A 22118-nucleotide genomic window follows, 5' to 3' on the forward strand; every position below is an offset into this window, starting at 1 on the left:
GATGACAAAGTTGATCCAATGTATCAGAAACCTTCCCTATGAGGATAGACTAAGGGCCCTGAAACTGCACTCTCTAGAAAGACGTAGAATTAGGGGGGATATGACTGAGGTGTATAAATGGAAGACAGGAATAAATAAAGGGGATGTAAATAGTGTGCTGAAAATATCTAGCCTAGACAGGACTCGCAGCAATGGTTTTAAGTTGGAAAAATTCAGATTCAGGAAGGATATAGGAAAGTACTGGTTTGGTAATAGAGTTGTGGATGAGTGGAACAAACTCCCAAGTACCGTTATAGAGGCCAGAACGTTGTGTAGCTTTAAAAATAGGTTGGATAAATACATGAGTGGATGTGGGTGGGAGTTGGACCTGATAGCTTGTGCTACCAGGTCGGTTGCCGTGTTCCTCCCTTAAGTCAATGTGACCTGACCTGACTAGGTTGGGTGCATTGGCTTAAGCCGGTAGGAGACTTGGACCTGCCTCGTATGGGCCAGTAGGCCTTCTGCAGTGTTCCTTCGTTCTTATGTTATGTTCTTATCTTTATTGCACAACCAGAAGCACCTTGCTAGTTCGAGGTCATTTTTTGAGGCTGTATTAAGACGAGGTTTGATAAAGCTCATGGAGCAGGGAGAGGACCTAGTAGCAATCAGTGAAGTGGCGGGGCCAGGAGCTATGACTCTACCCCTGCAACCACAAACAGATGAGTACAAGCACATACACAAACTGCGTGCCACAGTACCAGCGCCTCTACTGGACGTGTCATCATAAGATATCTTTCATGGTATTTTCACTTGATGGCAAAAGAAACAACTCATCAGCATTTCTCAGTTCTCTCTCCGACCACCATGTATACAACCCCGCCCACTGTAGTCACATGTATACCTACTGCTGCGACCATACATATACAAGGACGTTAAGCACAAGGACACAAATGCAACTAATGTGACATTTTACTGTGGCAACGTTTCGCCCTCCAGGAGCTCTGTCAAGCCTTTGCCACAATAAAATGTCACATTAGTTTCATTTGTGTCCTTTTACTTTACATATTTTCGGCAATTATATCAATATTAATACATATACAAGAACCCCAATGGAATTAGGTCACCTTGTCTGACTCCTTTGGGTTATCCTAGGTAATTTACACGTTACTATGTATGATAATTTGTGTAACTGTATTTATATGTACCTGTATCTAAATAAACTTTCTTACGAATACATATACACACTGAGATGCATACATACATGCATACAAGTTGAAATAGACGCCACATTCATACGTATACATATATTACATATTTAAATACATTTCGTACTAAAGCACTTATGCAATATATGAGAATCTTTATTAGAGAAACGTTTCGCCACACAGTGGCTTCATCAGTCCAATAAAAAGCAGAAAGGTGTAAGGAGTTTGAGGTAATCAGTCCCTCCGCCTGGAACCGGGTTTCAAAACCATTTATCACATATACATGTAATGCCTACACCTACTGTTGTCACACACATATACCTTGAAAAACACATACATACAATCTCAGACATTGTAGTAACATCTATACCCAGTGTAGTAACATCTATACCCAGTGTAGTAACATCTACATCCAATGTAGCAACTGCTACGCCCACTGTTGTCCCTATTCACCTAGCAACAAGTAGGTACCTGGGTGTTAGGCGACTGGTGTGGGCTGCATCCTGGGGAAAACATTAACCTAAGTTGCCAGAAATGATCTTCATAACTAAGGGCTTTATATACAGTATGTCATTAATATCAGCTAGATCTGCATAAGTTGTATCATGTACTTGTATAAATATATTATTATTATTATTATTATTACTATTATTATTATTATTATTATTATTATTATTATTATTATTATTATTATTATTATAAGATATAAAGGTTATACCCAGATGAATCGCGAGGACATCCCAACTTCTGTTTGTAGCTTTTAATCACGTTGAACGTTGTTTTTCTTAACAGTGTAGACAGTTCGTGGCATATATTAGCATTCTAGTTCACTGCACAGGTTAGATGTTCAATACACAGCAGACTCGTCGTCTTGTTTCAACGTAGCACGACTTCACCATCACTTGTTTACGAATATCAACTCGTGAATGTCTGGCAGTAAAAAATGTGCCACAGCAGCAGGGATATTGGTGATGCCTTGGCAGTTATGTAGCTTATTTCATTATACCTGCTTCGGTTCTCCCTTGAATTATCACAGAGGACATATAAGTTATCACTAGCGCATACTTCTAATAAGATCTTTTACGTTCTACGCAGCGTGATCACCCTGCTACAGTAACTTGCTTGTGACTAACTCCCCTCGCCTGGCGGGGGTTTACACCGTGGGTGTCAGATGCTGACAAAGCGTTTAGCGATCTCGATGCCAGCTTTAGTTAGTCTACGGTCATGTGTCCGTAATTTATCCTATTAGCTATATCATTAGGCTGCTTAGGAATTAATGTTATCTAGAATTTCTTAGATTAGGAGTTTTCTTAGGGAAACACTCCACTGCCTTGTTTCCTGAGTTCTAATTGGAAGGAAGGAGTGTCTGGTCATGACTATGTAGTGTGGTAAGACACTGCCCCCTCCCATGTACTGTAGGAAAGGGGGAGGGGTCACGAACCCCCGTGTTGGAGGTAATTGCTTCACATCCCCCACCACCACAAGGAACACACCACCCTCTCCCCACCACCACACCACCGTCTCTCCACAATCACCACCACATCACCCTCTCCTCACCACCACCACAAACCCAAGCTGGTGGAGGAGAAGGAAGATTTCGTTCGGATTTTTAACCCCGGAGGGTTAGCCACCCAGGATAACCCAACAAAGTCAGTGCGTCATCGAGGACTGTCTTAACTTATTTCCATTGGGGTCCTCAATCTTGTCCCCCAGGATGCGACCCACACCAGTCGACTAACACCCAGGTACCTATTTGCTGCTAGGTAAACTGGACAACAGGTGTTAGGAAACGTGTCGAAATGCTTCCACCCGTCGGGAATCGAACCCGGGCACTCCGTGTGTGAAGCGGGAACTTGAGCCACCAGGCCACCGGGCAAATAAACAATGTTCTGATACTATCTTTAATGTCAATGTCAATAACTGATTTTTACCTTACCCCTAGTAGACAGGGTACTACCACCTACAGAAAGCTTTCTATATTTATATTATACTAATAGTCTTAGTGCTAGGAATAACATCGACGAATTGTTGTAAGTTGCAAGTGCAAGTAACATTGATGTATTTGCAATAACTGAGACGTGGTTCAATATGGAAAATCGGGACATGCCTGCTGAATGTCACATTCAGGGTTTTAAATTGCTCCAAGTAGAGAAAACACAATAATTGTCCGGGGCCCAAGACTGTTCAACAGACTCCTACCAGCCATAAGGGGAATTACCAATAGACCCCTGGTTGTCTTCAAGAGGGAGCTAGACAGATACCTAAAGTCAGTACCGGATCAGCCAGGTTGTAGTTCGTACGTTGGACTACGTGTGTCCAGCAGTAACAGCTTCGTTGATCAGGCCCTGATCCACCAGGAGGCCTGGTCATGGACCGGGGCACAGGGGCGTTGATCTCCGGAATACCCTCCAAATAGACTGACCACCTCAAAACTAAGTCTTCAGGGGTGATGGACTGATTACATCGTCTTCACATCTCTTCTACTTCTACCAACTTTTCTGTGTGACTGAAGAAGCCTATTGTGTAGGCGAAACGTTTCGAAATAAAGATACCTAACTGTTGTATACGTGTCTTACCTAACAAAGATACCTAACTGTTGCACATGTATCTTACTCACCAACCTGTAGGTATTGTATGCCATTTTAATATTCATTCGGTAAAATGGGTAACCTGGGTGTTAGTCGACTAGTGTGGGTCGCATCCTGGGACAATATTGACGTAATTTGTCCTAAATGCTCTGCATAACAAGCGGCTTTCTGTACAGTAGTGTCACTGATGTCACCTAGGCCTGTATACTTTGTACTTTATAATATAATATATATATATAATATATATATATATATATATATATATATATATATATATATATATATATATATATATATATATATGCAATAAGATCACAGTAAACAGGTGATTTTAAAATATGCAAAACAACCACTGTGAAAGAGTAATGAAATTCCAAGCGCTTTCGTGACTACTCTCATTGTCAAGGAACTATGAAAGTAATACATCAAAGGCAATTAAAGGGCTAAGACCACACTTCACAGTCAACTTCCACAACACACAAACACCTTGTAATAAAGTTGGTAAATTGCCGACGATATGTAAAGTACTTGTGTCCTTTTTACTTTACAAAGAAACACCTGACGCGCGACAATACCGGACTCATAAGAAAAGAGGAATACTGCAGTAGGTCCGCTGGTCCAACTAGACAGGTCCTCACGACATCCCACTAACAAATTATTCTACCCAAGAAATAAGGTTTATTATTTGTCCAATGTATTATTAAATTCTAACCAAATTTTATTAATTATAAATGAATCTAATTTATATAAACCTAAGGAAATGTTCATATTATTTTCAAAACTGTTTTTTATGAAACAAGATTCAATTATATTCCTGTCGACCATGGACTTGCTTGATACAACTTTCTCAACTTTTTGAAAATCAATTGGATGGTTAAAATCTCTCACATGAATAAATAGAGCATTGGAATCTTGTCCAGTTCTAATGCTATATTTATGTTGTTTTAATCTAAGTTCGAGATTTTTACCAGTTTGACCCTAATAAACTTCATCGCAAATTTTACAAGGAATCTTATAGACACATCCGTCAGCATTTTGGGGGGAATTCTTTTATCTTGGAATTTCATTACTCTTTCACAGTGGTTGTTTTGCATATATATATATATATATATATATATATATATATATATATATATATATATATATATATATATATATATATATATATATATATATATATATGCAAAACAACCACTGTGAAAGAATAGAGAAATTCCAAGCGCTTTCGTGACTACTCACATTGTCAAGGAACTATAGTTCCTTGACAATGTGAGTAGTCACGAACGCGCTTGGAATTTCACTATTCTTTCACAGTGGTTGTTTTGCATATTTTAAAATCACCTGTTTACTGTGATCTTATTGCATATATATATATATATATATATATATATATATATATATATATATATATATATATATATATATATATATATATATATATATATATATACATACACATGTGGTGAACAGGTAAAACTGGTCAATTAGCAAGAACTCCTTTAAAATTAAGTCATTTCTAAAATTTGCTCTTATACGTTTAAAGGTATATATTTTTTTCATTTATATTAATGTAAAAATTAATAGTTTTGTACCATAAAAAAATTAGAAAACTTACCTAACCTTACTATAACAAGCGCAATTTTAGCCTAATCCAACTAAATATATTTTAGATAAGTTTACAATTATTTAATAAACAAACAATGAAATTTTGCGCATTTTTTTTTTTTTGCACACAAATTTTCGCTTGCCTTATGCGGTATGAAGAGCGTTCCTATTTATTCTTTTGAAACAAAATTAATAATTTTTACATTAACATAAATGAAAAAATAAGAGAAAATTTAAAAAAAGACTTAATTTTAAATGAGTTCTTGCTAATGAAAAATTATTAAAATTACACATCATGACGATTTGGACGTTTCGACCATTGTTAACAAAACATTTTGACCTTGAGAATTCACCAACAAAACCCGTACTTTTTACAGGGGAACCCCAAGAAAACTGTAACTTACGCTTCGTGTCTAGATGATAATGTCCAAGCGTAAAGTACAAAGTAGTGGGAGTTTGGTGAAACATGAACAGAGCACTGACAACACGACCACCTCACACGACCACTAAGGCCTTACTGGTGGTTAAACACTATCCCTCCCTACCTTCCCTTCACTCCTTCCCCTTACCCCTCCTCCTTCCCCTCGCTCCACTCTCTAACCTACTTTCCCCTCAAGGAAGGCTCCTTGATGTTGGTGAGGGGCTCTTGATTTAGGGAATTGGATCTGTGCTCCAGTTCCCCGAATTAAGCCTGAATGCCTTCCACATCCCCCCCCCCCAGGCGCTGTATAATCTTCCGGGTTTAGCTCTTCCCCCTTGATTATAATAATAATCTAACCTACTTTTTTCCCTCTTTCTCCTCTGCATCTCTTTGCACTGCTTATACTGTAGGTAACAGAGAGAATCACCAACAGAATACTGGCTGTCTTCAAGAAGGAATTGGACAGATACCTACAGTCAGTGTGTGATCAGCCGGCCTGCGGTTCGTATGTTAGAGTGCGTAAGGCCAGCATTAACAGCCTGGTTGATCAGGCCCTGATCCACAGGGATTCCTGGTCGAGGACCAAGTCGCGGGGGCGTTGAACCTCCAAGAACACATTGACTTCAGACTGAGGGCCTGATTTCCTAACTCCTGCTCCTCTTTCCCTGTTCTCTGTTTTGAACTGAAGAATCCACTGGCTGGTGAAACGCTTCCTCAGAAAAGATTCCCAAATGATGCACAAGTGTTACTTCTTCGTCACTACCCTGTGAGACCTGAGACCAGATCACATCCCTTGAGAATAAAACATTAGGCTTATCTGTGAGACATGAGGCAAGACCAAAGCCCCTGAGAATAACGACCACTAAGCCTACTCTGTGAGATCTGAGGCAACCTTCGGTGAGTCACAGACCGGGCCGCGGGGGCGTTGACCCCCGAAACTCTCTCCAGGTAAACATCCGGAGCCCGGCCACGGGCCAGGCTTGTCTGGTGCTTACTTAGTCTGCCAGGCTGCTGCCCTACATATCCATCACAGCCATGTTGATCTAGCACCTGGTGAAGATACTTGTGCAGTTTCCCCTTGAATAAGATTATTCATGTATATACACATAAGAAAGAAGGAACACTGCAGCAGGCTTACTGGTCCATGTGAGGCAGGTCCAAGTCTCCTATCGGCTTAAGCCAATGCCCCAACCTAGTCAGGTCAGGTCACATTCACTTAAGGAAGGAACACGAATCAGGTCCAACTCACACCCACCTACACCCACTCATGTATTTATCTAACCTATTTTTAAAACTACACAACGTTTTAGCCTCTATAACTGTACTCGGGAGTTTGTTCCACTCATCCACAAATCTATTATCAAACCAGTGACTTCCTATATCCTTCCTGAATTTGAATTTTTCCGGCTTAAAACCATTGCTGCCAATCCTGTCTAGGCTAGATATTTTCAGCATGCTATTTACATCCCCTTTATTTATTCCTGTCTTCCATTTATACACCTCAATCATATCCCCCCTAATTCTACGTCTTTCTAGAGAGTGCAGATTCAGGGCCCTCAGTCTATCCTCATAGGGAAGATTTCTGATACATGGGATCAACTTTGTCATCCTCCTTTGTACGTTTTCCAGAGCATTTATATCCATTCTGTAATATGGTGACCAAAACTGCGCAGGATAATTTAAATGAGGCCTAACCAAGGATATATAGAGTCGAAGAACAACCTGAGGACTCATATTATTTATGCTTCTTGATATGAACCCAAGGATTCTGTTAGCTTTTTTGCAAACACTTATGCATTGTGGTCTTGGTTTCAGATTACTGCTAACCAGTACTTCCAAATCCTTTTCGCAATCAGAGGTATTAAGATCTACATTATTTGGTTCATATGTGGCATGGTTATTTTCCTGTCCAATGTTTAGAACTTTGCATTTGTCTATATTAAACTGCATCTGCCTCTTCTCCAACAACTGCATCAGTCTATTCAAATCTTCCTGGAGTGCTTTAATGTCCTCATCAGAATGAATATGACGGCCTATTTTGGTCATTAGGCCCTTTGGCACACATTGAATTTTTGTGAAGGTTTAGTCGGACACGGGGAATGTCATAGAGACGTTTGTGTCTGGTGTTATGCCTGCGGGCCTGTCACAACTACCAAGAAAGCGTTTTAGGTCAAGGTTAATATTGGAATTTAAGGTCCCGTAGATGTAAATTGCACAGTAGTAAGTGTGGATGTTCTGAACAGGGAGTAAGCTTAGATCTATGAAGAGTGGGGGAGTGTGTTGCCAGGGATGGGATTTAGTGATTATTCTTACTGTGGCTTTTTGTTGGGTTATTATTGGCTTTAGATGTGTTGCTGCAGTTGATCCCCAAGCACAAATAGCATAGGTGAGGTATGGATAAATGAGTGAATGGTATAGTGTGAGGACAGTTTGCGGCACGTAATATCGTATCTTGGAGAGGATCCCCACTGTTTTGGATACTTTTTTTTTGTTGTGTTGGATATGGGGGCTGAAATTTAGGTTGTTGTCGAGGTATAGGCCTAGGAATTTGCCCTCATTATGTCTGGCAATTAGAGTGTTGTCGATCTTAATGTTAAGTTGAGCATCACCTGCTCTGCTACCAAACATAATGTAGTAGGTTTTGTCAGTATTAAGTGTAAGTTTATTGACTGTCATCCAAGTCAGAATTTTGAGCAGCTCCTCGTTGACAATGGTGTTGAAGGTGGCAAGATTAGGGTGGGAGATGACGTAAGTCGTGTCGTCAGCAAATTATTATAATCAAAAAGAAGGGCTAAGTCGTCAGCAAAGAGAATGGGTTTCAAGTGTTGGGATACGTTTGGAAGTTCATTAATGTAAATGAAGAAGAGCAGGGGACCAAGGACACTTCCCTGCGGAACTCCAGTATCAAGTGGCCGTGTTGATGAGGCTGTGTTTTTAATGGTGACATACTGATACCTATTAGTAAGGTAGGATATGAAATATGCAAGCGCATGGCCTCTTATACCATAATGGTTAATTGTCCACTTATTGGAAAATCTATAGAGATAGACAGTATAATAACCTGATATATCAAAATAGCTTATTGAAAATACGATACCACCTGGAGTCTACCTGGAGGGCATTCCGGGGATCAACGCCACCGTGGCCCAGTCCACAACCAGACCTCCTGGTGGATCAGGGCCTGATCAACCAGGCTGTTACTGCTGGCTGCATGTAATCCAATGTATGAACCACAGTCCGGCTGATCCTGCACTAAGTATCTGTCCAGCTCCCTCTTGAAGGCAGCCAGGGGCCTATTGGTAATTCCCCTTATGTATGGTGGGAGGCTGTTGAACAGTCTTGGGCCCTGGACACTTATGGTGTTTTCTCTTAGTGTACCAATGGTGCCCCTACTTTTCATTGGGGTATTTTGCACCGCCTGCCCAGTCTTTTACTTTCGTAGGGAGTGATTTGTGTGCAGATTCAAGACCATTCCTTCTAGGATTTTCCAAGTGTAGATTGTGATCTCTCTCTCTCTCTTGCATTCCAGCGAGTACAAGTCAAGTGTTTCTAAGTGTTCCCAGTAGTTGAGGGGTTTGATGGAACTTATATGTGCAGTAAAGGTTCTCTGTACAGTCTAGATCTGCAATTTCACCTGCTTTGAACAGAGATGTGAATGTACAGCAATATTCCAGTTGAGAGAGAACAAGTGATTTGAAAAGGATCATCATTGGTTTGGCATCTTGTTTTGAATGTTCTCATTATCCATCCTATCATTTTCTTTGCAGTTGTGATTGTGGCACTGTTGTGATCCTTGTTTGATCAGTTTGTACTATACTCAGTCCTAGTTATTATCTCCTCCACTCAGCGCCGCTTTGTGAGAATTGTAAAGTTCAGATGCCAATTCACCATCATTAATCGAGGGTCCTGCCTATGAGCGGGCATGCATAATTTACATCTGACATTGTCACCGCCCTAATACACTACTTACTTTATCTGATCTTGTTGAAAGCTCCACCTTTACTGCAAATTCCCTCTGACTTTTGTCAGCACCTGCCTTATTTTCTTATTAATTCCCCTCAAGGGATGTTCCTTGATGCTGGTGAGAGGCTTTTGAGCTAGGGAATTTGAATCTGTGCTCCAGTTTCCTGAACTGAGCCGGGATACCTTCCATCCCCTTCCCCAGACACTGTATAATCCCTGTGGGTTTAGCGCTCTCCCATTATTATAATTATAATTCTGATTAAATCTCATTGTTTAGATGTAAATACGTAGTTGAATTTCAGAAGGTCACATCAATACTTATAAAGTTGTTTCCTAAAGCAATTATTTTGACTTTCTTTACACAAAGTGGTCTTTATTTGTTACAATGTTGATTTTCATTCTTTAAATACAATTTGATTTAGCAGCTATTTCTGAAAAGCAACACGAAGTGGAGGTGAGATGAGGATAGAGATGGATAATGCTTTTTGAAGTTTTTGGTTAATAGGGGTAAGGATGGAGTGAAAGGAATTGCAGATAAACAGTTCACAGAGGCTATCACTCTTCTATATCATTAAAGATGTAGCACTGTATGACCCTTGCAGGTTTAGCACTTAGCTTTAATTGTAATAATAATAATAATAATCATTAAAGGATGTTATGTTTAATAACTAATAGGAAGTAAATTATTATTATTATAATCAAAAAGAAGCGCTAAGCCACAAGGGCTATACAGCGCAATAGGAAGTAAAGGGTTGTGTGTCTGTGGAAAATATTTTAATTTTCCGAAGCTATAGTGCCTAATAGGTGTTTAATGTGTTGATTTGGGTCAAAAATGTATTTGAAAATGGAATAGAACCAACAGGGTCCCTCTGCGCCTGCACGGATGTGTGGGGGAAGAGGGCGAGTCAGGGCATCGAGAAGCGGGAGTGTTTTGAATGGATTTAAGAGGCTGGGAAAGCATGGGACCAGGAAATTGGCGTTCACGGCGGCCTAAGGATTAATATAGGCCTCACTTCATAATAGGAAGTGTCCTAACTGTTCCTGGTGAAGTGAGGGAACGTGATTTATGGGACCACCGTAATAAAGTGGTAAAATGAGTGAATAATGGTAGGACCGGTGGTGACTGGCGCGTCACCATGGAGTGTGTCCCGGGTTAAAATACCCGTGGTTTAATCATCACTCATCGGTCTCAGATCTTAATGGAGTGGCCTCCAATGTGTATAATAATTAGGAGACATTAAACCGTATGGTGGGCTAAGAAGTAATCAGTGATAATAACACCAAGAGAATGTGTGAAGTGAAATGAGCCGCCGTTCTCAGAGTGAGCATCTGTTTATCTCGTGTTCCTGTCTCGAGGATAGTGAAGTTTTTATGGAGTTACGACTTCTAAACTGGGACAAACAAACGGACACCTCGTCCTGCTGGAATAAGAACCGTGTCGGTGTAACAGGACATCGAAATGAGATGGTGAATGGAGGAAATAAGGAGCATCAGTCACCCACAGTTAAGTAACCTTTCTAGTTATAGCAGACTGATACTGGCCAGTTAGGTATGTTGTAATTGGATAGGTTATGGGTGATCCAGCTACATCAAGTGACCACCAGAGAATATCTGGTAAGTGGTGGGATTATGTACAAGTGTTTTTCCTTGATATATCCATGTGTAACCCCCCCCCCCACTTCATTCAGTTACACTAATATAATCTATACAGTCCACAATTAATTAGTAGCGCCGTACTTGTGGGTGCTATCCAATTTATACTGGTCTTGGATAGATATGGATAAGATTGTGAGTGTCGAAGGCCACCTGCAGTGACCAGGGGTGGTTAAGTTTTCTCACATGTCTACACGGGGTGACTACGGTAAACAATATAGTTGTTGTCTCCCAATGAGATTACTCGTATGCATGTAATGCCGAGGTACATACAGGTAACACCCCTATAAAATTTTCCAGTGTCATTGTGAAATGTTAATGACAGATGGCCATGTTAAGTACAGTGGAACCTTGGTACTCTAACTTAATTCGTTCCAGAAGGATGTTCGAGTGATTATCTGTGAGTATCGAACGAATTTTTCCCAACCAGTTTTTTTTTTTTTGGTTGGCTGTTATCACTAATCTTCGTAGGCCCGATGGTGACTTATACAAATATATATAAAAAAAAAAGTGAAGAAACATGGAATAGTTTACAGCGAAGTTCTGGCAGGTCGTGTTTGTTTGATACAGTGCTGAGCAAACGGTCGGCTACCAAGTGATTTTTTTTTTAGTGAACATTATTATAATAATCAAGGGGGAAGCGCTAAACCCGTAGTATTATACAGCGCCTGGGGGTGGGATGTAGAAGGCATTCAGGCTTAATTCAGGGAACTGAGCACACATTCAATTCCCTAAATCAAGAGCCCCTCACCAACATCAAGGAACCTTCCATGAGGGGTTTTTAGTGAACAAAGCATTTGAATATTGAATTGTTTGAGTAGGGAGCTGTTTAAGTACTGAGGTTCCACTGTTGTACTTATTAAAAAAAATTATTGTTTATTCAAATGAGATTTAGTGTTCCCTCAAAGATCGTGGGGAAAAGGGGACTACTAATGAGAAAAAAGACCTTGTAAACCAGCACAGATGAATCATCACAGTAGATGGTATGGTATATGACCTCATAAGTCAGTAAGGTGGCAAAATATTTGTGAATGTACATGCATGTGTATACACCTAGGAGCAAATAGCTTACTTCCTCAAAAAGGTAACTTGGTGAACCGCTTTCATCAAAGGCAGGATTTCTAAAGTGGATATTTGTCTCATTTAATTATTCAATGAAATTTATACTCTTGATATTACATAATGGACAAGTGTTAGAAATAAAAAATGAACAATATAAAAGTATACTGTATCAGGAATCTTAGAGAGATCAAGAAGATTAAACTCGCATTCTTTAGAAAGGTACACAATGAAGGATTATTATAATCAAGGGGAAGCGCTAAACCCGTAGGATTATACAGCGCCTGGAGGGGGGATGTGGAAGGCATTCAGGATTAATTCGAGGAACTGGAGCATATATCCAATTCCCTAAATCAAGAGCCCCTCACCAACATCAAGGAACCTTCCCTGAGGGGACACAATGAAGGAAAATATAAATGAAGATGCTAAGGTAAGACAAGGAATAAATAATGCATTTTTGGTTGAATAAATTCTGAGCTGAAGTGAGTCCCCTAATGGACTACAGCTCCTAATGTAGGACTAATGTCAGACAAGATGGCATAAGGAGTCATGGGTTTCCATGAAAGACAAATAAAGACCGCCTTTGTCTTCCCAGACAAGACCCAAATTTACTGGTACAACACAGCTAATAAGAACATGAGTGTTTTTAGAAACAATGACATGTATATGAGTATATGCATTTTCTGTCTTAATTTAAGGTTTTCAATATTGTACTGCCATTGTGTTGTACAATGGTATACTTCTTAACTGTTGATGAAGGATTGTAAGAACATAAGAAAGAAGGAACACTGCAACAGGCCTACTGACCCATGCAGAGCAGGTCCATGTCCCCCCCCCCTCCGGATTAGCCCAATGACCCACCCAGTCTGGTCACCTCCACTCAAGGAAGGAGCACGGCACCAGACCCAGCAGCACAAGCCAGTCAGGTCCAACTCACACCCACTCATGTATTTATCTAACCTATTTTTAAAACTACACAACGTTTTAGCCTCAATAACTGTACTCGGGAGTTTGTTCCACTCATCCACAACTCTATTACCAAACCAGTGCTTTCCTATATCCTTCCTGAATCTGAATTTTTCCAACTTGAAACCATTGCTGAAAGTCCTGTCTTGGCTGGAAATTTTCAGCACACTGTTTACATCCCCTTCATTTATTCCTGTTTTCCATTTATACACCTCAATCATATCCCCCCTAATTCTATGCCTTTTGAGAGAGTGCAGATTCAGGGCCCTCAGTCTATCCTCATAGGGAAGATTTCTGATACATGGGATCATCTTTGTCATCCTCGTCTGTACGTTTTCCAGAACATTTATATCCATTCTGTAATACGGTGACCAGAACTGAGCAGCATAATCTAAATAAGGCCTAATCAAGGATATATAGAGTTGAAGAACAACCTGAGGACTTCTATTATTTATACTTCTAGATATGAAGCCAAGAATTCTGTTAGCTTTAATGCGAACACTTATGCACTGTTGTCTTGGTTTTAGATTACTGCTAACCAGAACTCCTAAATCTTTTTTTGCAATCAGTAGTATTAAGATCTACATTATTTAGTTTATATGTCGCATGGCTATTTTCCTGTCCAACATTTAGAACTTTGCATTTGTCTATATTAAACTGCATCTGCCACTTCTCCGACCATTGCATGTCTATTCAAATCATCTTGGAGTGCTCTAGTGTCCTCATTAGAATGAATTGGATGGCCTATTTTGGTGTCATCAGCAAATTTGCTTATGTCGCTATTTATTCCCTCATCTACGTCGTTTATGTAAATTGTGAACAACAACGGGCCCAACACTGACCCCTGAGGAACACTGCTTGTGATGTGCCCCCATTCTGATTTCTCTCTATTTATGCAAACTCTCTGCTGCCTATTTGTCAGCCATGCCTCTACCCAGGAAAAAATTTCTCCTCCTTTTCCGTGTGCCATAAGTTTCCCCAGTAGCCTCTGATGTGAAACTCTATCGAAAGCCTTACTGAAGTCCATATACACAATATCATATTCATTACCATGATCTACCTCCTCAAACACCCGAGTGAATTATTATAATAAAAAAGAAGCACTAAGCCACAAGGGCTATACAGCGCTGTAGGGTAGGGAAGGAAGTGAGGGTATCGGGTGGCAGAAGGGGGGAGGGATGATTAGGTTACAGAAAACAGCGGGGAAGGGGATAGTGCAGGGGTAGAGGGTAGCAAGAGATTGAGGTAGAAAGGGCTGAAGGTAAGATTTCGTTCGGATTTTTAACCCCGGAGGGTTAGCAAACCCAGGATAAACCAAGAAAGTCGGTGCGTCATCGAAGACTGTAACTTATTTCCATTGGGGTCATTAATCATGTCCCCATGATGTGACCCACACCAGTCAACTAACACCCAGGTACCTATTTGCTGCTAGGTGAACAGGACAACAGGTGTAAGGAAACGTGTCAAAATGTTTCCACCTGCCGGGAACTGAACCCAGGCCCTCCATGTGTGAGCGGGAGCTTTAGCCACCAGGCCACTATCATCATCAGAGTTTGTGGAGTAAGTCAGTTGTCAAAACGTCAATGAGAGAGTCCAGATGAAAGGTGGGTCCATCAGCGAGAAGGGAAGGTAGAGAGAGAGCAGCGGAGCGAAGACGACGTTGGAGGGAAATTCTACGTGCTCGTTGATAAAGTGGGCAGTCTAACAGAATGTGGCTGACCGATAATGGAACCTGACAATTTTCACAGAGAGGAGCAGGGTGCCTCTCCATGAGATATCCATGAGTAAGACGAGTATGGCCAATGCGAAGGCGGGACAGAGTAGTCTCCCAACCTCGACACTGGTGACAAGAAGACACCCAGTAACCTATACTCGGTTTAATAGAACAAAGTTTGTTATTGAGCAGAGCAGACCAATGTTGTTGCCAACGGGTGTGAAGGTGGGTAGCTATTACAGCAAAATAGTCCGGAAATGGAACATCTCTATATGAAATTGGTAGGTCATGTACTGCTGACTGCGCAGCAGTGTCTGCCTGTTCATTGCCCTGTATGCCAACATGACCAGGGACCCAACAAAAAACAATACCTTTATGCTTGGTAGAGATACGGCGTAACCAAAGTTGGATACGGAGAACTAGGGGGTGAGGTGTATCAAATTTCTGTATAGCCTGTAGAGCACTAAGGGAGTCTGAGACAACCACAAATGACACAGGCATGGATGCAATACAAATTAGTGCTGCAAGAATGGCATACAATTCAGCAGTAAAAATGCTAGCTGAAGATAGTAAATGCCCTCGCACGACGACGCTGTCCGGAAACACTGCTGCAAATCCGGCACTGTCAGAAGATTTAGAGCCATCTGTGTACACGAAAGTGGTCAAGAAAAAGAGAGCAGGAAGCCACTGTAAGCAGTTGGGCTTTTGAGCAAGGGAGTAAGAAAGAACAGACCAGAACAGCTGGAACTTCCCAGGGGGGTAGGGAAAAGTGAGATGCTACATGAACATATAAAGGCGGTAACTGAAGGGAAGACGAGCGAATGTAGGCGAAGAGAGAAGGGACGGAGCAAACGGGCGGTGAACAAATGAATGTGTACTTATATCAGTGACCATTCTATAAATGGAAGGATTGCAGAGATCGTGAGAGCGCACATAGTAGCGAAGGCAATGAGCATCACAGCGATCAGACAAGGATGGAACATTCGCTTCTGCATAGAGGCTCTCAACAGGGGAAGAGTAAAAAGCACCAAGGCATAAACGTAATCCTTGGTGATGGATGGGGTTAAGGCTAGAGAGTAGCAGGAGAGGCCACTTAGATCTGGTCACCATAATCAAGTTTCCATAAAATGAGGGCTGAATGTAGGCGAAGGAGAGTTTGACTATCCGCTCCCCATGAAAGATGAGCAAGGGTCTTAAGAAGGTTCAGCCGGCTGTGACAAGTTGCCTTTAGAGAGGCAATGTGGGGTTTCCAGGATAACCTACGGTCAAAGAGAAGGCCTAGAAACCTGATTGTATCACGTTCAGGGATACGGGAGCCATAGAGGTACAAAGGATGATCGGAGATGACAGAGCGTCTAGTGAAAGTAATTTGGTAAGTTTTGGTACTGGAAAATTTAAACCCATGCGTGGTGGCCCAATTGGAAACACGGTGGACCACATGTTGGAGAGAAACTGTAATGAGGTGACAGTCAGCGCCTGCACAAGCAATAGCGAAGTCATCTACATAGAGTGATGACCAAATATTGGATGGAAGAACAGAGGCCAAATCATTTATAGCAAGGAGAAAAAGTGTTGTGCTCAGAACACATCCCTGAGGGACACCTTCAGCTTGGACAAAGTTCGGGGAGAGCACATTATTGACTCGAACACGGAAATGTCTGTCAGTTAAAAAGTTCTTAAGGAAAGATGGTAGATTGCCTCGGAGGCCTAAGGAGTGGGCTTAGGCCAAAATATTATACCTCCAAGTTGTGTCATATGCCTTCCCAAGGTCAAAAAATATGGCAATAATTGAGTGGTTATTCCCAAAGGAATTATGAACATACGTATCCAAACGTAGTAAGGAGTCTATGGTAGAACAGCCCTTACGAAAGCCATATTGAAGAGTGGAGAGATTGTTGTATGTCTCTAAATACCACATTAAACGTATATTTACCAGATGTTCCATCACTTTGCAAACTGCACTGGTAAGAGCAATGGGATGTTAGTGGGAGGCTTCATGTCCTGTAGTACCGGTTTGCGGAAAGGGAGATTATTATAATCAAGGGGAAGCGCTAAACCCGTAGGATTATACAGCGCCTAGGGGGGGATGTGGAAGGCATTCAGGCTTAATTCAGGGAACTGGAGTACAGATCCAATTCCCTAAATCAAGAGTCCCTCACCAACATCAAGGAACCTTCCCTGAGGGGTGAGGAAAGGGAGAACAATGGCAGATTTCCACAGCTGTGGAAGAACTCCTTGTGACCAAATAAGATTGAAAAGGCGTAAGAGGACTGCAAGGGCTGACTGATGTAAATGTTGTAACATACGAATATGAATGTCGTCGGGCCCAGCTGTCGATGATCGGCAAGCTGAGAGTGTTGCCTCCAGTTCCTGAAGTGTAAAAGGCACATTATACTGTTCTTCTCTGAGAGAAGAAAAGTCCAATGGTGCTAACTCTCTAGCAGACTTTGAGGAAAGAAACGAGGGGCAGAGATGGAGCCCCAGAGAAATACGGACCAGATGATTGCCAATTTCAATGGCAACATCTAGAGGGTTTGCTATATCAACACCGCCAACCTGCAGAACAGGAGCCGGGTCAGGAGAATATTTACCACTCAGTTTCTGTACTTTTTTCCAGACTGCACTCATAGAGGAAGCAGAGGTGATGGTGGAGACATAATCTCGCCAGCAAGTGCATTTAGTGTCACGAATGACACAGTGAGCGATCGCACGCTTCTGCTTAAAATCAAGAAGTCTCTCAGTGGTTCTATTTTACCGGTACCTGCCCCACGCAGCGCGTTTCAAAAGTACTGCACGAGCACAAGCAGGAGACCAAGGCACGCATTTCTGAGAATGCCTGCCCGAGGTTTGGAGTATAGAATGAGAAGCTGCAGTTAAAACTGAGGACAAGAAGAGGTGTAAAAGCTCATCAATTGAGAACAAAGAAGGAACCTCACTAAAAACAGTTAGTTGTGAGTAAAGGTCCCAATTTGCCCATTCAAATTGCCAGCGTGGGTTACGAAGAGGTGGTGAATATGAAGGGGAAGTAAGAATGATTGGGAAATGATCACTGTCATGTAAATCCGGGAGAACAGACCAGATGAAGTCTAGTGCGGCGGAGGAAGAGCAGACTGAGAGATCGATGCAAGAGAGTGTATGAGTACGAGGATCAAAATGGGTGCGAGTACCTGTATTTAAAACATGGAGGGGGTGGGAAGCAAGAAAAGCCTCTAGCTGAATGCCACAGGAATCACAGTGAGACCCCTCCCCAAAGGAAATGATGGGCCTTAAAATCGCCAAGTAACAGAAGAGAAGTGGTGGCGGTAATGACGAAATAAGAAAGGCAATATCCGGAATATATAATGCTCGAGAAGGAGAGAGATACAAAGAACAGAGTGCATACCACCTATGCAGGTGGATACGGGCTGCTGTGTAATGCAGCGAAGTACGAACAAATAGTTGATGGTATGGAATATCAGTGCGTAGAAGAAGGGCACTTTCATTAAAGATCCCATCAGGAAAAGGATCCGAAGAATACAATAAATTATAGCCTGAGATGGGATAGATAACAGCAGAGTGTAATTTTGGTTCTTGCAAGCAAACACCAACAGAGGAAAATTGGGAAAGCAATGTCTGAAGCTCACCTCGATTACCCAAGGCCGCGTATATTCCACTGTAAATAGGCCATGATTGGCAACGATAAAGATACTAGAAATCCGCAGGTAAGGGTACTTACGGACTAGAGGGGCTAGGAAAGTCCACATGCGGTGGCAAAGGAAAACGTTCAAGCAGCAAAGGAACGGTGCGCTGTGAAGAGAGTGCGCAGATGGAGAAGAGGAAAGAAAAGGAACAGAGGGTGGATCAGTGTCCATTGATGGTTTGGTCTCTGCAATATATTCAGAGATTGCTTCAAGTGTTTCGGAGTTCAGAGACGTGGTATGGGAGACAATATTGGAGATGGAAGGAGGAGGAGTCTGAGTAAAGATCGGAACTGTAATGGACTGTACCAAGGTGGGGGAGGGGCAAAAGGGTGGAGGGAACTGGAGAAGTGTGGGAGGGGACAAAAGAGGCAGAACCCTGGGAGGTGGCAGAAGAGGAAGAAGCTTGGGAGGGGACAGGGGAGGAAGGCACAGTACGAGGAGCAGGATGAACCTCCACACTTGTAACAGAGCCAGTGAAAGGGGAAGACCCAGATACAGAAACCGGGAAGGTAAAATGTGGAGGTGGATGAAGGGAAGGAGGGGTTAAAGGAGATTTTTTGAACTCCTGAGAAGTAGAGGGACGATTGGGAGGTGGTGTCCTACGAGGTCTTGTAGATACTGGGGTTTGTGAGGGAGAACACGAAGTGAGAACAGACTGAGGTGTTGAAGTAGGGACGTCTGAGCCCGGGACAGGAAAAGAATTAGATACAGGAGTGACTGGGACTGGCAACCGCAGAGGAGGCTGCAGAAGACGGGACCCCAGAAGTGGGGGGACGTTTTGAAACACGAGAATAAGAAACACGGGGTAGTCTCCCTTGGAGGCGGAGATGAGAAACTGCCATGGCATAGGGAGACCTTCTGCCTCTTTGAGGCAACGAATTTCCCACTCATTTAAGTAGACCTGGCAACGGCAAGAGTACAAAGGGTGAGCCTCATGACAATTAAGGCAAGAGGGAGGTTGACTGCAAGATGTATTAGAATGGTCATCGGCACCACAGACTGGGCATTCCGCTATAGATCTGCAATATTTTGCTGGGTGGCCAAATCACCAGCAATTTCTACACTGTTGCAGTGTAGGGATCACCTTCCGAACTTGTAACCGACATCCTGCTACATGAACAGAGGATGGGAGTTCACGGCTGTCAAAAGTTAAATGAGCCACATTGCAAGGGTATCGTCTTCGCCCACGGGCAGGAAGAACATAAGTGTCTACTTTGAGAATTGAGAGATCTTGGAATTCCAGCTGTTTGAGAATGTCATTGCCACATGTCTGGAAATTCTCTTGGACTATGGTATGGGGCAGAATGACAGTACCACTACAAGAATTGAGGGAATGATGTTTTCCGATAGTGATAGGAATAGTATCGATATGTGAAAGAAGAGAAAGATCATGAGCTTGGGTAGAATTCTGGACTGTGATGATGCGCGTACCACTCTTAAGAGCATGAAAGGAAATATCTCTACCAACATGGCATAGGAGCGCTTTGCCAATACTATGGTCGGAAAGATAGGCAGTAGAAGAAGTCAGTCTTAAAGTAAAGAATTTAGTCCATTGTGTGGTCCGAAAGAGTGTGGAGAGGGAGTGCATGACGTGTCGGTCTTTTCTGAGTAGAATGGGAAGGTAACGAAGTAACATCAGAAAGGAGATTGTCATTGGCGTTTAGAAGTGGGACCAGAGTTGGTCCGACGTGGGACGGGCTGGCGATTCGAAAATCGCTGCACCGCAAAGGGAGGCGCCGGAAGCATAATGAAAGGAGAGCGGAGGTCAGACAAATCGAAGGAGTCAGCCGAAACCCCGGCACCTGAAGCGGGTGACGAAACAGTACCAGCAAGAGGTACAGGGGCCTTAGGAGTGTCCGAAGAGTGGCCAAAAGACGACGCGAGGTCAGAACGAGGTGCGGTAACAATAAGGGGCCTGGGGGTACCGGGGTCATGGATTGGGGACTCCATGGTTAGGTTACTTCTTTCTTTTTGTTTTAACCCTTTGACTGTCACAGGCCCCTTTCTGAAACTGTCATTCTATGTCGCAAAATATTCGAAAAAAAAAAAAAATGATTTTTTCTTATGAAAATTTTTAGATTATTTTTTTGAGTGTTTTAGTCCCAAAAAAAATTTTTTGCCATCAGTACTTACCGAGATATAGAGCTGTGAAGTTTGCATAAAATGAGCAGCGTATGGCAACAGCGGCGACTGCTGCTCACCCGTTAAACTTTAGTTTACTTGTATTTGAAGGTTTTTTGTTTTTTCACTATTTTATTTTTTCACATAACTTATGTGGCCTATGAGATGAAAGTAAGGTGCAATGTACACATATACACTTGTTGTATACAACACAATAAGCACACAAACATAATTAACAATATATTTACAAAACTTGTTTACAAAAACAAATACAAAAAATTGTTCATTACAATTCTTCTATAATATATATACCAATGTACAGTCACCGAACATATTCCTAGAAGTTCTGCAGCTTGTGGAACTCTTTGAAACATGTTTTCATACACAATGGTGTTTTACACTCCTCACACATAAAACCAGTGTGTGTGCATTTTTGTGGACTTCTTTTTATGTGCAAAGAAAAACACCTCGTCTGAACAGTTTTCTTCAAAGTATTAGCAGGCAGTTGTGTTATGTAGTTATCCTAGGTAAATGGTCGTGTCATCATTCCTTCCTTCCTACTTTCCTGCATTCCTTTCCTTCATTCCTTTCCTGCATTCCTTCCCTGCATTCCTTTCCTTCATTCCTTTCCTGCATTCCTGTCCTACCTCACTTCCTACATTCTTTCATCTGTCCTTCCTTCATTCCTGCCTTCCCTTCTTGCTTCTGGTTTCTATAATATATATACACATACAGCCACTAGATACTTTCATATAACTGTTATTATCTCCATTCAGCAAGCTTGTCTTGTGTGCAAGTGTATGGCTTATAACTGTTTTGAGTCAGGAGTCGGCAGCTGTCAAAATGACATATTGTCTCATTACTCACTTCCCCTCCCGCCTGTCAAAACAATGGGGTCGGATGCTGCTTCCCCTCCATTCTATCTAATTATCTTTCTCCCTCATTCTATCTCTTTCAATCTGTCTGTCTATCTCTGTCTCACAGGTACACATAAATACAAGTATAGTGTAAATTACCTAGGATAACCCAAGAAATCCAGACAAAGTGCTATACTCTACTTGAAGATGTGAGTAAACGTGATGACGACGCAGTCTTGTGGCTCTCTCTGAGACAGAGAGCTAGACGGATAGACAGGGAGCTTGACAGACAAATAGACAGACAGAA

At 41.9% G+C, this 22118-nt stretch overlaps 1 protein-coding gene across 6 annotated transcripts in view; it reads right to left on the bottom strand.

The window, feature by feature from the left end:
- The window catches only part of LOC138854768 (uncharacterized), a 168177-nt gene that overhangs the window by 107307 nt on the left and 38752 nt on the right, over window positions 1-22118 (bottom strand). For 2 of the 6 annotated variants that reach the window (XM_070099740.1, XM_070099733.1), the window contains exon 1: window positions 5782-5886. The exons of 2 other annotated variants lie outside the window; for them this stretch is intronic. The gene's annotated coding sequence lies outside the window, so the exon portion shown is untranslated. Of the gene's footprint in view, window positions 1-1902; window positions 2337-5781; window positions 5887-22118 lie in introns of those variants that run through there. 2 more of the 6 variants (XM_070099736.1, XM_070099728.1) reach the window with 1 other exon arrangement.

The sequence above is a fragment of the Cherax quadricarinatus genome, chromosome 5 (genome assembly GCF_038502225.1).
Source record: "Cherax quadricarinatus isolate ZL_2023a chromosome 5, ASM3850222v1, whole genome shotgun sequence".
Lineage (NCBI taxonomy): Eukaryota > Metazoa > Arthropoda > Malacostraca > Decapoda > Parastacidae > Cherax > Cherax quadricarinatus.